This window comes from Tursiops truncatus, chromosome 3, assembly GCF_011762595.2.
Source record: "Tursiops truncatus isolate mTurTru1 chromosome 3, mTurTru1.mat.Y, whole genome shotgun sequence".
NCBI lineage: Eukaryota > Metazoa > Chordata > Mammalia > Artiodactyla > Delphinidae > Tursiops > Tursiops truncatus.
The window spans coordinates 19368076-19384719 of NC_047036.1; positions in this window are offsets into that span (position 1 = coordinate 19368076).

The following is a 16644-nucleotide window of genomic DNA, read 5'->3' on the forward strand; positions in this document are numbered from 1 at the left end:
AAGCCAAACAAAATACATAGCCAGCATACAAATGTGGATATTTTATAGTCCTTTGATAAAAGAGTTTCCCACCACTCCACAGAGAATTGTTTCCCTGTTTTAGAGGAGAAAACTTAATTCCTGCTTCTTGCTGGAATACCTTTCAGAAATAAAATTAGTTCTTTAAGATGAACTGTGTAGTTTTTTCCTTATCTTTAATATAAAAAAAGTTATTATATTAATACATTTACTTGGCTGCAAAATATATATATCCTTTATATATTATATATAATATAAATTAATATTATATAAACATTCTTTCTCTTACATATATATAAATATATATTTATATGAGGGAGAATAGAATAATTTTGTTAAATCTAATAACTGAACATCTGAACATAATTTTAAAAAATATTTTAACCAGGAGACCATTTCCAACATCTCTCCTCATAAGTTACATCTTCAGTTAGAAATTATGCAAAATTTAGCTTATTTTTTTCTAGTGCTGTTGCTTTCATTGGTCATTGCAATCACACCTTCATTTCTAAGTCTGCTTCTGGTCACTTTCAGTCAGCGTCAGATTTTGATGTCATCTGTTCACACAAGCCAAACTGTTCTGCCACTTCCCTCTGGCATCTGTCTTTTGCTGGATGGATTTTGATGCTAAGGTTGTCTTTACATCTCTGAGAGGAATCACATATCCTTGTTTATTCTTTTCATTTTTATTTTGAATAATAGTCATATTAATACTGGCATATCTTGTTACTTTAGCTCAGTCACCATATTCTTTCTTTCTGTTTTTTTTTTAACTGAATCTTGATTTTCTTCAAAGCTCTCATCGGACATGTTTTATTGTTTACTTGTTCCAGCATCTCATTCAGTACAACCAGAAAGATACGTAAATATTACAGATGCATTTTAAAACTGCACTTCAGATTTCTTAAATTGTTGGGCTAATCCTTATTACTACTTTACTGTGGGTGCCATGATCCCTCATGGAAAATGAGAAACTGGCTTTGCATTTTTAAATAATGGTTTTAGCAAGGAAAATGGACTACAATTTTGTTTTTGCCAGTATCATCAGTTGTATTTAAATAGTCTAACGTCTGTCACTAGTTTTTGTGTCATCAATGCTCATTTATTTGTTTAATTTTTATTTTGAAATAAATTCAGATTTACAAAAGAGGCAAAAATATTACAAAGAATTTCCATATCCTTTATCCAATTTCTTCCAAGTTTAACATGTTATACAACCAATTATCAACACTTGGAAATTAAATTAATACAATACTAATAGCTAATCTACCAATATTAATGTAACTGTCCAGTGAATTTCCTTTTCTGCCTCAGGATCTGCTTCAGGATCAAATAAAGCATCTAGTTATGTCTCCTTAGAGACTTCCAACACAATCCCTTATTGTTTCTTTGCTTTTCATAACCTTACATCTTTTGAAGAGTATTGGTCAAGTATTTTGCAAAGTGTTTTCTCCTGGTTATGTTATGTATTTTTAGTAAGAATACAGCAGAAATAATGGTGTACCCTTTTTTGATAAACCGTTTCAGCAGAGAGATGATGTCAATATGAGTCATTACTAGTTATGTTTACTTTGTATGCTTGGTTAAGTTGACGTAGGACAGGTTTTGCAACTGTAAAGTTATGTTTTTGCCTTTATAATCAATAAGTATCATATGGCAAGATCCTTTGAGAGTATACAAGCATACTGGTTTTTGTCATACTTTTGATAACTAATTTTGGAAACCTTTGACCTTATGTTGTGTTTTTTTTCTTTTTTAATTAAACAAAGGAGTAATTTATCTTTCTTCACTGGACCACTTCTGATAATCAAACTATCACTTTACACTGCTTGAATATGTTGGGATGTTTATCCCTGTACATTTGTATTATTTGATAATAAATTCAATAGACTAGACCAGTATGTCAAAGATCAATGAGACGAAAGACATGGCTTATGGTTTTAGACAACTGCAAAGAGCATGGCTTTTAGGGACACTTTGAGAACTTGCTTAAAATAGACAATAAAGAGTCTTGACGAGAAAGAAAATTGAAAGTTAGTATCCATATGATATGAAAGAAAAAATAATAGCTTACTATATTATTTCTACTGCCCTATGGAACATTGACAAAACCAAATCACCCTATAATGAGAAAAATGATTTGGAAATGCCTATGGAAAATAAGATATTCAGAAGTTTTTATTGCAGGAATTTTTTTCTAATAATGAATATAAAAATTTAGCAAATAAAAAGATGCCAAATTTTGCATATAGTTCAGCAAATATTAGGAAAGAAAAAGGTTTTTAAGTTGATCTGAAATCTTCTGATCTGGAGTTATGTTTAGGGCTATGATTACACATTAAAGACAGATGCCAACATAACAAACTTAACAGAGCAGCTGAAAATTACCCAATACACGTATGCCCTCAGTAATAATGACATCCTTCCAGAGAGCAATTCTAATTGCAAATTTTAACATTTCTCATAGTCGTGAAAAGGCATGCCAGCATACACTTCAATCATTTTAATTATCATTAATTTTTTCATTCATGTTCCATCTTATTGAAAGCAACTAAGGAAGTTAAGATGCCCCTTTTACTCAAAACTTGAGGAAATTAAATGGGATCATTCCCTAAACTACTCAAGTCTAGAAAAGAAAAATAAAGGAGGATACATCGCAAGCAGTGTACAGGCAGTGCCTGGCTTTTACAAATTATTTATATCTTTGTTTTCAAGCCCAAAGAACTCTTGGCATCTCATTTCAGGTTAATGGACTGAAGCAACAGCATAGACAAACATGAGGGACATACTTTTTTGATAAGCGTGTTTCATTGCAGTTTAATGCCTGCTTTGCCCATGTAGAAAGGTGGCCACATTCCTGGCAGTGCTTTCTCTGTGAAGGGTTAGGTCTTAATACTTAGTGTTGTAAAGTAAGGTCATCTATTCTGTAAGAAAGTTAATGTCATAGAAAAAAGACTAAAAATAAGTTTGCATATGGGTCAGGATTAAGATTGGTTAGAGTAAGATGAACCACATTCACTGGAGAAAATTCATATGAGTGAGGATGGAGAATTAATTATGTTACTTTAAACATAATATGACATTTTGAAACAAGTAATTTCCCAGATTGTTTCCATGAAATAAATTTCTATAATTTTATAGTAGGTTGAATAGTGTTCCTGCCAAATTCATGTTCACTCAGAACTTCAGAATGTGACTTTACTCGGAAATGGATTCTTTGCAGATGTAATTAGTTAAGGATTTTGACATGAAATCAGCTTGGATTTAAGATGGACCCTAAATCCAATGACTGGTGTCCTCACAAGAAGATAAAAGTACAAAAAATGACACACAGAGAAGACAATTTGAAGAAAGGGACAGAGATTGGAGCTATGTTACCACAAGCCAAGGAACGCCTGGGGTGACCAGAAACTAGGACTGGCAAAGATTCTTCCCTAGAGCCTTGAGAAGGAGCATGGAATGGCTAATATCTTAATTTTGGACTTACAGCCTCCAGAAATGTGAGTGAACAAATTCATTTTATTTTAGGCCACGCAGAATGTGGTATTTTGTTATAGCAGCCCTAGGAAACTGAGGCAGAATTTGGTACTGAATGTGTAGTGCTGTTGTAACAAATGTGGAAATAACTTTGTAATTGAGCAATGAATAGAGGCTGGGCAAACTTGGAGGCATTTGATATAAATAGACTAGATTGCTTTGAAAAGTCAGTTGGTAGAAATATGGATGCTAAAGGTGATATTGGTGAGGGCTTATGTGTTATGAGGAACATGGTAGAAAATGCTACTGTTACCTTAGAGAAAAAACGTATATCACCATGAACAGAATGTTGATGGAAAATTAAATGTGCTTCTGCTGAGATCTCAGAAGAAAATAAGAAACATACTATGGGAAACTTGAGGAAAGGAGATCCTTATTATAAAGTGGCAGACAACTTGGCTGAATTGGTTTCTACTGTTGGGTGGAAAGCAGAACTGGTAAGCAATGAACTTGGATACAGAGCTAAGGAGAATTCCAAGCAAAATGTTGGAGATATGGCCTGATTTTTTTTTTTTTTTTACTGTCGTGTATGTGGCCTTCGATGGAGGTTTTAATTATTTCAGTGTAAATTGCCAAAATGACATATAAAGGCCAAGTCTATGGTAATTGATAAAGGCAATAACATATCTATTTAAAATATAGACAGCAAAGTTATTGGAGTTTAGGTTAGGTTTTCTTCATTCCAAGATGAATGCTAAGTCAGATAATCATCTGTTAAAAAAATCATCTCTGAGAATTATTTTATTTTATTTTGTCATGAAAAGAGGGTTTTGTTAGTGTGAATTTTTAAATATGATTGACAAAACCTTCAGCATTAACTGTCAAGATTTTTTTTCTTCAGTATACTATATATTTAGGAGGCTGAAGAAATTATTCGAGGGACATCTATCCATATGGAGAATGTAAGTTGAAGTTCATTTGCAGTATTCTCACCTCTTTTGGTACAATAATGCTGGAGTAAAGATATACCTGTGCTCTTAAACCATAACAGATATGTTTGAAAATGGAATTCACAACTAATATTTTCAAAATGTATGTAGAGTATACAGCATACTATATGTACTAAGGAATATACTTCTACAACTTCTCAGCAATCTCAGTTATTATGTATTGACTAGGAAGAAAATCTGTATGTGTAAAACCAAATAAAACTATAGGCAGTATTTGTCAAAATCCAATAATATAGGGAAAATTATTTTACATATTAGTTTGAATTAACTTATATTTGTTGTAATTTCTCCTTAAATTGAACAAGCATAGGACTTATAAATTCTCAAAATACATGCATCACTTATTCAACGATTTCTGCAGTTAATTACCATTTGGACTTACTAAATCGTTTACTCACATTTCTTTCTCGTATTTTTCCTTTTGGTAAAGTACATGTTTAATCATTCTGTCTGGGAGGAACTGAAGGCCATAAAATATCTTTGCTTTTGTCTTTAATATATCTTAAATATCTTTATTTCACCTTTACTTGAGAATTTGAGCTTAGTTGTCTTTAGATTTCCTGTTGGACAAGCCTTTATCTTCCTATCTTTAAATACTGGTTTGGTCAAAAATTTCATTCGGGTTTTTCCGTTAAGATGTAACGGAAAAACCCAAATGACTTTTGGGCCAACCCAATACATCATTTTATTGGTCTCTACCATTTATTGCTCTGGATTACAAACCTGCTATTTGTTAATCCGTCATATATAATCTGCATGTATGTCTTGTAGTTTAGCATTTTCCTCTATTGTTTTTGGTATTGTTTTATTCTAGAACTTATACTCAATTAAAGTCCATTTATAGGTAAAATTTTTCATTAAGGATAGATGGATTTAAAATCTGGAAAGAGATATTGTTAGTTGCTCATCAAAGCCTGTTTTATTTTTCAATGATACATTATGCAATACATTTCCCATACTTGACATTAAATATAGCCATGTGTCTGACACAGTCAATCACAAATGTACAGAAAATACATGCATAACTTGCAGGCCTTGGCCATCAAACCTTCCTGAATTAATTACTTTACTATATTACCTTCTGTCAGCTTAGTAGATGTGGATAGTGAATTTCCAAGCCATGTGTTGAAGATGGCAAAGCCCCAGAATAAAAATATCCTTAATTTCTAAATCACCACGAGGAGGATAGTAAAACGATTTTAAACATTATGTGCCAGAAAAATAAATTTCTTTGTCTTAACCATTAAACGCTTTGCTGTTTGTGGCATTGGCTAACATTACTAAGTACAGTTCTTTCCAACAGCTATATTGTAGTGATTCACTGATCAGGAAAGGAATTTCCTCAGGTGTGTTTAACTCACAAGTGTCTGGAAGTTGCAATTGAACATATGCTACTACAGAATTGACATTTTAGAAAATGCAAAAAAAAAAAAAAAGTAAACTTAAACGAAACTAGTACCGATAACTAATTACAGACATTATTATAATGTGAGTGATAATTTTTTACTGTAATTTTTTAAAATTCCAATATTAGGATATTTCTATCTGCTATCCAACAGTAACTTTGCATCCATTATACATTTACTACTATATACAGTGTGGTGATTTATCTGTTAATTTCATCATTAAAACTAATAAGAATTGTTCACATAGAGCACATTGGCATAAATATTTCAGTTACCTAAAAAGGGCATCTATTCTTTTTATATTCTCACATACTTAGAACAGGTAAAATAGCATTATTGGCAGAGACAAACAACACAAATATTAACATGTAGCACTATGTAATGGAGAGAGAATTCTTATAAAATCATTTTTTCTCTGTTTGCTCGGACTTGACTAGAAAACATGTTTCAACTCCCTTGTATCTGGGTGGTGATATGTGAAGTGTTCACACTATTAGAATGTCTGTAGGAGTAACATGGGTTATTCAAGTTCTAGGGAGTTAAAAAGCAGGTGTGTCTTTTCCCTCCTGTTCTTTCTCATCAGCCAGTATCCTGTAGCAGGAAATGGTGTCCTAGAACACAGCAAGGCCTTCAGATGGAAGACTTTTAGGCTCCTGAATTATTACGCTGAGCAGTAATCTTCTTCCACTACTGATCTGCACTGGACTGTAACAGAGCAAGAAATAAAATCTTTACTTGGTGAACCCACTGAGATTTCAGAATGTGCTTATTTCAGTGCCTAGAATAACTTAACCAATCAATTACACAGTGCTTAGTTACAATGTGATTATTCAGAGGATAATACCGAATGTTCTATATGACTTTTTGAAAATTAAAATCTAATGAAAATAGAAAAGTTACAGTTTTATAGAAAAATTAAATATATGGGAAGAACTGACATTGGATATAAAGTAGAAAATGAGACTAAACTTAACAATTGGAAATTGTAGAAAGTGGAAACCTCTCTCAGATTTTGCCCATAAAATGAATAAAAATGATTTAATCACATTATATAAGAAGAGGAAGACAGAAGACCAAGGAGAAATAAATTGAATAAATTACTGAAAACTAAATAAATATTTAAGACAAAACACCAGAGAGCATTAAAGTCAAATTTAAAAGGTTCAATAAGGAGAGTTTCTTGGTTGCTGAACACCACAAGGTGCTGGGCAGGCAGGCATTGTGCCTGCAGAGGGCACTGAACTCAGGTCCCTTCTCCAATGCCTACCCTTATGCACCCCTTCCATTTGGCTGTTCCTGAGTTATATACTTTATAATAAACCATTATGTTGGTCAAAGAACCAAGGCCACAACCACAAGTGCCAGAAGCATGGACAAAAAAATTGTTTTTCAGTCAATCCTCACAGATACACTACTCTTTGATTGCCAAAGTAGACCACATCCTATCAGCAACTGTTTCTATCACAGCAAGGCAACAGTTCACCTGGACTTCACAGGGAAAACAAAAGTAAACTTCATGGGGAAGACATTCGCATGCTTGCCTGGGGTACATCATCACATTTTGGGCATCTTCTTAATCACCAATAACAGGAAAAAATCCATTCCATTTGAGACCTTTATTTCCATGGATGTCATGCCAAGAATGCAAACGTGCATGATAAGGGGATGACAGATCAGCTTGACCTCAAAGCTTCTTTTTCTTACAGGACCTTGGAAAACAAAGACAACATTTCTATTATCTATGCTCCTGCCATACTACGCATCTTACAAGAAGTACATGACTCCAGAAGTGCCTCTGGAGTTCCCTTCTGAGCCCTGGAATACACCAAGAAGGAATGAGCCACCTTGAATGAGACTCACCTTCCCTGCTAACACTGGTTCAACCCTTAATTCTAAAACTTGCTTTCAAGTCTTTTTTTAACTAAGAATTCACGGACTGGATCTTGAAAAGTTTTGTCTCTGGCAAAGGATGTTGTTATCATCGTCTTAGAAATTTCAAAAGATGAGGGTGCTGAGGTGGGGGGATGAAAGCAATATTCCACATGGGTGGTATGGAATTCAGTCGGTTTAACCCAGTGGAATTTGGAAAGTCTCTTTATCATCCTTGAAACTGGTAGCTGAGCTTCCCCAGTCAATGACCAGAGGTTGCCACATTCTTCAGACTTAAAGCAAAGCAGAGATTCTGCTCTTAGTTTCCAAATCCAGTGAAAAGCTGGAGACCTCTATATCTTACCTTCCTCTGCCTCAGTGCATGCCAAATCTCTATCCATCTCACTCATGATTCCATATTTGGGATAATATTCCTGCAACCTTCCCATGGGATAGTGGGCCAATCCTGGGTAGAACATTCTACCATTCACATGCAGGAAATGTACATTTGTCTTTCCATTGCATGTGCCCTTCTGATAAAGATGTGTTTGATGTGTTTATATTGGATCTACTCTGAAGACTAATTTGTTTTTGGTTGTGTGAACTACTTTATTGCTTTTATCCTCCCAAGGAACTGAGAAGTTAAGAGAAGAAAGAGGAGAATAAAAAGGACAGGGCCAGAGGTGATGATACTTCAGCCCATAAAGGGAGAAAAGTTTCTTTTAATCTTACAAAAGGTAAATGCATCACTTACAAAAGGATAGACAGAAAAATAAACAAAAAAGATATAATGACAGAATGTTTAGTTAAACCAACATATTACCAATCAAGGAAATAGGTGCTTGATAAAATGCTTAAAGATGTTAAAATAGTTTTAAATAGTTTAAAAATTTCAAGTAGTAAAATCATCAATATAAAATCTCAAAGTCACTGTCTCCAAAATAAATAAAAGTAAGGTATCGGGGGGAAAATGATACAGATCTGAATAAATTACTAAAGCTGGTAATTATAATATTAAAATATAAATTAGGTTAAAAATTAGCTTTTTTTAATAATAGAAACAAAAAAACAGAAGGAAAGAGCTATATTTTTTATAGGTTTATGGGATTAATCTAAAAAGAAATGTGTAGGACTTCTATGAATAAAATAATAAAAACTTCTATAAAATAAAATGGAAGCATATTTCATGTTCCTATATGGAAAACCCAAAATAAAACATGTAAGTTCTCCCCAATCAATATCTTTTAACAAATTTGAAGAAAAATCATGTTAAAAATTAACTTTTGAAACTGCCAATCAAATTAACTTCACTTGGAATAAATATGTTTTTATAAAAAGCCCAGGAAATGTTGACAAAAATAATGAAAAAGAGCTTGCACTAATTCTGTAATTTCTTTAGCCATGTAATATAAGTACCTGCAATCATGGAGAATCTGGAAAAGAATTGCCAATTCACTCTTTAAAATGGCAATTAAATAATAATTTAAATTTAGAAAGTAAGGATCAATGATGGAGCACCATGCCAGATGCACACATAATTTTTAAGGGGTAAAGAAACTTTAATAAAATATTCTTTCAGATGCCAGCCATCTGAATGTCCATGGATGTATAAATGATAAAGAAAATGTGGTATATACAGTGCAATATTATTCAGCCATAAAGAGAAGGAAATCCTGTCATGTGCTACCACATGGGTGAAATTTGGGGAAATAGTTAAGTGAAATAAGACAGTCACAGAAAGATACTGCATGATTCCACATCTATGAGATATTCAAAGTGGTCAAACTCAAAAGTAGAATGGTGGTTACCAAGGGTGTGGGGAGGGAGAAATGTGGAGTTGTTACAAAATGGGTATATGCTTTATTCATGCAAGATGAATAAATTCTAGAGATCAGCCGTACAACACTGTGCTTATAGTTAACAATACTGTAATGTCCACTTAGGATTTGTTAACAGGGTAGATTTCATGTTATATGGTTCTTACCACAATAAAAGAGAGAGAGAGAGAGCGAGAGCTTTAAAACTTAGTATTAAGATATCATCTATAGAGAAAATCTCTCTTTGGATTGTTAGTCCAATACTATTTATCCAAAGAACTATCTTGTCCTCATCCCCAATCCAGTTAATTACGGTTCATGTGCATTTAGTACAATTGGATATTTCAAAATCACCTTCATATTTTTATTCTCACTACAAAATAGCTTTTTTAGTTGATAGGCTTTCCCGATTCCTGTTACATTAAAATTGTGGGGTTTGTTTTTGTTTGATTTTTCTGATAACTGTTGTTTGAGCTTAAAAGCATTTCTTATTATGTTTTTTACCACTCAGCTGAGATTTTCATACAGCTTCACTGAACTTGAGATGAAATCTAGTGTTCCTTTTGCTGTGCAAATACAAATGTTTTCTCTCTTTTCTGGTAGATGACCTAGTTAAATTGTTGTTTATTCACAGAAGCATGTAAATAATTTGTCTAAATATATTTTGCATTCCAAATGGATTAATTAACATGACAGCCACAGAAGTTGTTTTTATTTTAATTTGTATTTTGGCATTTCTATTGTTTCAACTTGATAATATTATTTATAATACTACTCATTGATAAATATAATAATTTTATTTAAAGAGTTAATGTTTTATCGAACCAAGAAATAGAGCAGAAAACTAAAAAAAAATTATTAACCAGTTAATACATCATGAATATTACAACGTATTTTATTTTTACTTAATAAGCTCAAGTTACTTTAGAGAAAATCCTATTTTATCTATGTAACAGTAACAGAATATTACCTACTGAAATGAAATGAGAACTTGGTTTAGTTACTTAACTTTATATGGAAGTTAGGGCTTCATAATGAATTTTAGAGATAGATATTTTTAAAAATATTTTTCGATTTTAATAGTATGCAAACTAATGCATTAATGTGTACACATGTCCAAAACACAACACGACAAACATCTGATTTTACATTTGCAAGATTGGACCACAAAAAATAAAATTCTATTACCTTGTATTTTTAATTAAAAAATACTATTTAGTATAATTTCCATATAAAATACACACATTTTAGGTGTACACTTTGGTGAAGTATAAAAACATATAACCTTGGAAATACCATGTTAATAATGATTATAAAGCATATCTATAGCCCCATAAAGTTTTCTTTCCAATTATCCTCATCCCTCATATTCTATACTTCAGCCTTAATGCAAACACTGCTCTGCTTTCTCTGATTAAAGATTAGTCCTGCTTGTTCTAAAATTTCATATAAGTAAAATCTTAGGGTTATACTGCCTTGTTTTATTCAGGAGGTTATTTTTGAGATTCATCTTTGCTGTCATGCTTATTAGCAGCTCGATCTTTCACATTACCAAGTAGTATTCATATGTATATATCACAATGTTTATTCAATCACTTGACAGATAATTGTACTGTTTCTGGTTTTGAACGTTTTATAAATAAACTTACTATGAACATTGAACATATGTACAAGTCATTCTCTGTTTATCAGTTTAATTTTCTCTTGGTTAAGTACCTAGAAGTTAAATTACTTCATCTTATAGGCAATGTGTATTTAAGTTTATATGAAACTGGCAAACTATTTTACACTCTGACTAGCAATGTCTGAGAGATTAAGGTGTTGCACATTCTCACCAATAGTTGGCAAGTCTTGATTTTAGCCATCTTAGTGGTTGATTTATGTATGGTATTTCATTGTGGTTTTAATTTGCATTTTCCCTATGATTATTAATGTTCTGTCTTTTCATGTGATTATGGAACATTCATATATCTTTTTTGGGGGAAGTATGTGTTCAAATATTTGTCCTTTTTGATTATTCGAATGTTGACATTCATCGAAGTTGAGGAAGTCTTATAAATCGTTTACCCAAGTCCTTTGTCTAATAATGTATGCCAACTATTTTGTCTCCATTTGAGGCTTACTTTTCTTTTTTTAGAAGGTGTCTTACAACAAAGGAGTAATAAGATTAGATAAATCGTATCATATTTTTGAATGCTTAATGCTTTTGTGCCCTAGCTAGAAAAGATTTTCCTAACCAGAGGTCATAAAGTTTTTTCTAATTTGCTTGTTCATGGAGACTTTTCTCATGTTTTCCAATGATTTTTTCAATATTTCTACATTTATGGTCTCTGTATTCCACACCATTGATCTTTATGTCTATTCTTACAGAAATACTACTTTGTTTAGATTACTGTAGCATAACAGAAAGTTTTAATCTCAAGCATGTAAGTCTTCCAAATTTGTTCTTTTTGAAAATTGTTTAGGTATCTTATATCCTTTACATTTAACTATAAATTTTGGAATCAGTATCAATTTCTCCAATAAAAAACTCTGCTGAAGTTTTGCTTAAAATTGCATTGAATCTACGTAAATAAATTTGAAAAAAAATGATATCTTAACATTATTAAGGCTTGTAATCCTCAAAAATATATATCTCTCCATTTCTTTAGGTCGTCTTTAATTTCTCTTAGTAATGCTTCTTAGTTTTCTGTATACAGTACTTGCATAAATTTTGTTTACATTATTCCTTATAGTTCATGTTTCTGGATGACTGTCAATGGCATTGATTTTTACTTTTATTTTCTATTTGTTCATGGCTATTGTTTACAAACTACAGTAGATTTTGGTATATTGACCTGTTATTCTGTGGACTTGTTAAATAAAATTGTATGTTCTAGTACCTTTTTTAGATTTCCTATGATGTTTTATATGTACAATTATGTGAAGACAGAAAATGTATTATTTCATTTCTAACGTATTTTTTTCTATGCCTTGCTTTCTTGCACTTGCTAAGACCTAGGTAATATTGTTTAAAGCGATGAGGGCATCTTTGCACTGCTGTTGATTTTAGGTGAAAAATATTCCTTTTTTATTGTTAAATATGACCTTAGAGATAGATACCATTCATCCATTTTTAGAAATTTATCTTCTATTCCTAGATTTCTGAGAGTCATTTTTTAATTTAATGGTTAATTTTATTTAAAAATTTAAGACTTATTTTGAGGGAATAATATGGATTTTCTTCTTTCTTTAGTTAATACAATGAAATTCATTAAATAATTTTTAAATATTCAGCCAACTTTATCTTCTTAGGATAAACCACAGTTGTTTATTTTGGCAGACTTGGAAATACACTCAAATCTCCTTCAAGAAGACCTGCCTCAGAGAGCTTGGTCAATTAACAGTCTCAGCTGGCCCTTCCTTGAATGCTGATGCCATGCTTACTCTGGGCTGTTCCAAGCTCATGAATGAGCACAGAAGGCGACTATTACTACAAGATGTAGCCTTCATTGCACGTCCAACTCTTGCTCTGGAAATTCCTACCAACCTCATTAAGAGTTTGTAAGAACTGTACCTAGTCTGAGGTCCTTCCTATCCAATTCTCCCCTCTGTCTCATCTTTAATAGACTGCCCACTGCCTTCAGAATTTGCCTGCCTACACGTTTTCCCTTCCCTTGTAGTCCTGGTGGGCTGTTTCCCTCAATAGACATCTTGCATGTTAATATCATGAATATTTAATATCTCATATATATACAATATTATATTATTATAATATATAAAATCCAGAAACATATACATATATGCTGGATTTAATTTAGCTAGTATTTTAAGACTTTTACATCTGTAGTAATCAGTGATGCTTATCTGTGGTTTTGCTTTAAAAAAAACCTCTCTAATTTTTACTGCAGTGTTATGCTATCCCCAGAATTGCATATATATATATGTCGAATTTTTTTTTTCTGAAAGAATTTGCACAGAATAAGTGTTTATTGGTTCTTAAAATACTTCATAGAATTCACCAGAGAAGACACCAGGGCATGCAAATTCAATTATTTGATAAATATGGGTATACTCAGATTTTTTATTTCTTTTTGTGTCAGTTTGGGTGACCTGTGTCATTAACATGTCTGTACATTATGTTGGCATAAATTTGCCCATAATATCTTTTGTCTTTTCAATGTTTTTAGGACCTATAGTTATGACCTATGTTCATATCTTCCTTGTTTGGTCTATTATAGGTTTATCAATTTTGTTTATTTATACCATTTTTTAAATGAATTGAGCCATTGTATCTCCTATGTTGGCTTACGATATATACTCTTTGGGTCTTTTATAACAGTTACTTAGGCTTTATGATATGTATTTTTAATTTATCACAGTCTTCTTACGAATCATATTTTAACACTTCACATATAATGTAAGAAATTTTTAAAAAAAATTTTAATTTCCTTATTCTTTGTGCTGTTGTTCCTTCATATTAATGATATTCTCATGGTTATGTTTCTGGTTTTTATTCAGTTATTTTTAGTTATTTACTATTTTGGTCTTTGCATGTCTTAAGTTTTTTATTATATGCTGAAAACAAAGATGTTATATTGCTGAGACTGAATTTTGTTTCTTTCCCTTAAAGAAGTGTTGTAATTTTTTTGGCAAGTATTTAAGATAATTATAGATGAGCCTAATTCTTTCAAGGATTGCTTTTAAGCATTATTAGGGCAGGTCTAAAGAAACTTTTTTTCCTAGAGTTAAATTTAGCACTACAGATAAGATATGACTCTCCTGGGATCTTATCTTAATCACTCTGGTTTCAACAAATATTTCTGAGCCCTGTTTAGTATTGGGCAAATTTCTGGATGTCATTCTTACTCAACTTACTGTTCTTTGATACCCTAGCCCTCATATTCTAGCTACCTGAACCTTAGCAAACTCACATATTATTCTCCTCAGCTCAGCAAGATTGCTGTTCTACTTGTGATTGTTTCTTCTTCCTTCTTAATGGTCTGGAAACTACTTTCATGCAGAAACCTGAAGCAATCTAGAGCTAAACTTGTTGTCTTCCTTCTCTCAGGAATTACAGTCTTATGATGCCTATATCACAATATCTGAAAACAGTAATTTTATATATTTCTTTCAATTCTGTAGAAATTTACAGAGAGATATAAGACCAGCACATATTATTCTATCAAATGCAGAAGTAGAATTCCTGAATTATTTATTTTATTATTATTTTTTATAATTTTAATACCAATAAGACAACCACATAAAACAAATTAATAGCTTATTAATGATGCATCATAAAATGTAAAAATCTAGTCTGAAGATAGACCCTTGGCAACCAAGCCAGATGCCTTCAAATGCCTCTTCGCAATCACAATTCTTTTCTCTCTCCAAAAGTAATCACTATTCGGACTTTTTTACTTTGCATTTTCTTACTTTATACTTTTTACAACTGTATTGTTTTATCACTAGAGTGTGTAACCCACAACATTAAAACACTATAGCCTGTTTCATTTATTAATATGTTTTCTATTTTTTCTATACCTCTATTTATTTTTTTATTTTCCTTGAAACGCATTTGTTGAGAAAACCAGATAAAGTTTCCCTCACTATGTTTTGCAAATTGCATCTCAAAATATGGTTTAACATGTTTCTCTGTTCACTCTTTTTACCTATAAGTTGATGGTGTTAAGTAAAAACTCAATCACATTCATGTGTGATTTCTTGGCGACTACCTCATAGTTGATAATTGGTTTTAACAGAGTCACATAACACTCACTGTAGCTCTTCATATTATATTAGCTGATCCTCCATTGCTAGATCCATTAAGTGATTAGTTATTTTTGTTACACAATGGTTTTATACTAATTACATCATTCTTTTATTACAAAATAATGATCATACCATGAGAAAATTTACCTTATAGGCCTGTAGTTAGCCTATGGTTTGGTTCATGCAATAACTTGTTGATGCTCAAATTTTCCATCTTTTTGACATTCAATTTTTCACCTCAAATTCTTAATGCTTAAATTTTTCATTGTTTTCCAGTAGATGCTGCTTCAAGTTTTCTCCTGAGTCTTCTTGGTAAGACGCCAATAGCTATTATAATTTCTGTGCTAACTAGTAACCAGAATGGTCCAGACTCATCTGGCTCGTGTTCTGTGCCAGACATAGAATAAGTCGTGTTTATGTGGAACCCTGTTAATGTGTTTCTCATTTGTTTTTCAGTGGGAAATGGTATTTAAAGACCATAATATGGACACCAGTAGTGACTTTTGACACTGGTTATTTCCTAGAAGAGGCTACTGTTTACTGTTTCTCAGCCTTTCTGAGGCAGTGATAGGAAAAATATTTCACAAAAAGATTCATGAATTTATACTGGTACTTGTGAATAAAATTTCAGATCACAAAACTTTAATTTAACATTCTCTATTGTATCTGTATTTCCACTTTCACCACACCTAGAACCCTGGTAGTCAAGGCACCAGGTCTGATTAAATTAAAATATTGTATTATTACTAATTCTCATTATTTCACATTAAACACAAATATTCTTTGATGAACAACACCAGCACTATTAACAACAGGCTCCACTAATTTTTTTCTTCATGGAAAGCCTATCTGAGAAGTCCTTTGTCAGTTCAGTTTGGAGGGACAGCTCCTGAGAGCTCATGTTAGCTTTGGCCTTGCAGCATTTAGCAATCTAGATTTGTCATTGAATAAAATTAACACTTTAGATCAGACTCCTGTGTTAATTCGTCAAAGGGATTACATAACATAGAAGAAAGTGGTAAAATTAACAACTTCAAACGCCCAAAATAAGCAGTCATGATGAAGCTGGAATATATTCAAATATCAACGATGAGGTTAAAAAACAACAAAGGCTGGGAACGAGCTGTTATTTTCTTTACTTTCTTTATATAGTTTTCTTTTTCATTTGCTTTACTCACGTGATCTATCTACTTAAATATAATTCTGCAAATATTTCAAAGAATAAAATGAATTCTGATGAAATATATAAGTGGTAAACTGAGGCATGTCTCTGCAGGAACCCTGTCCTGTACCCTC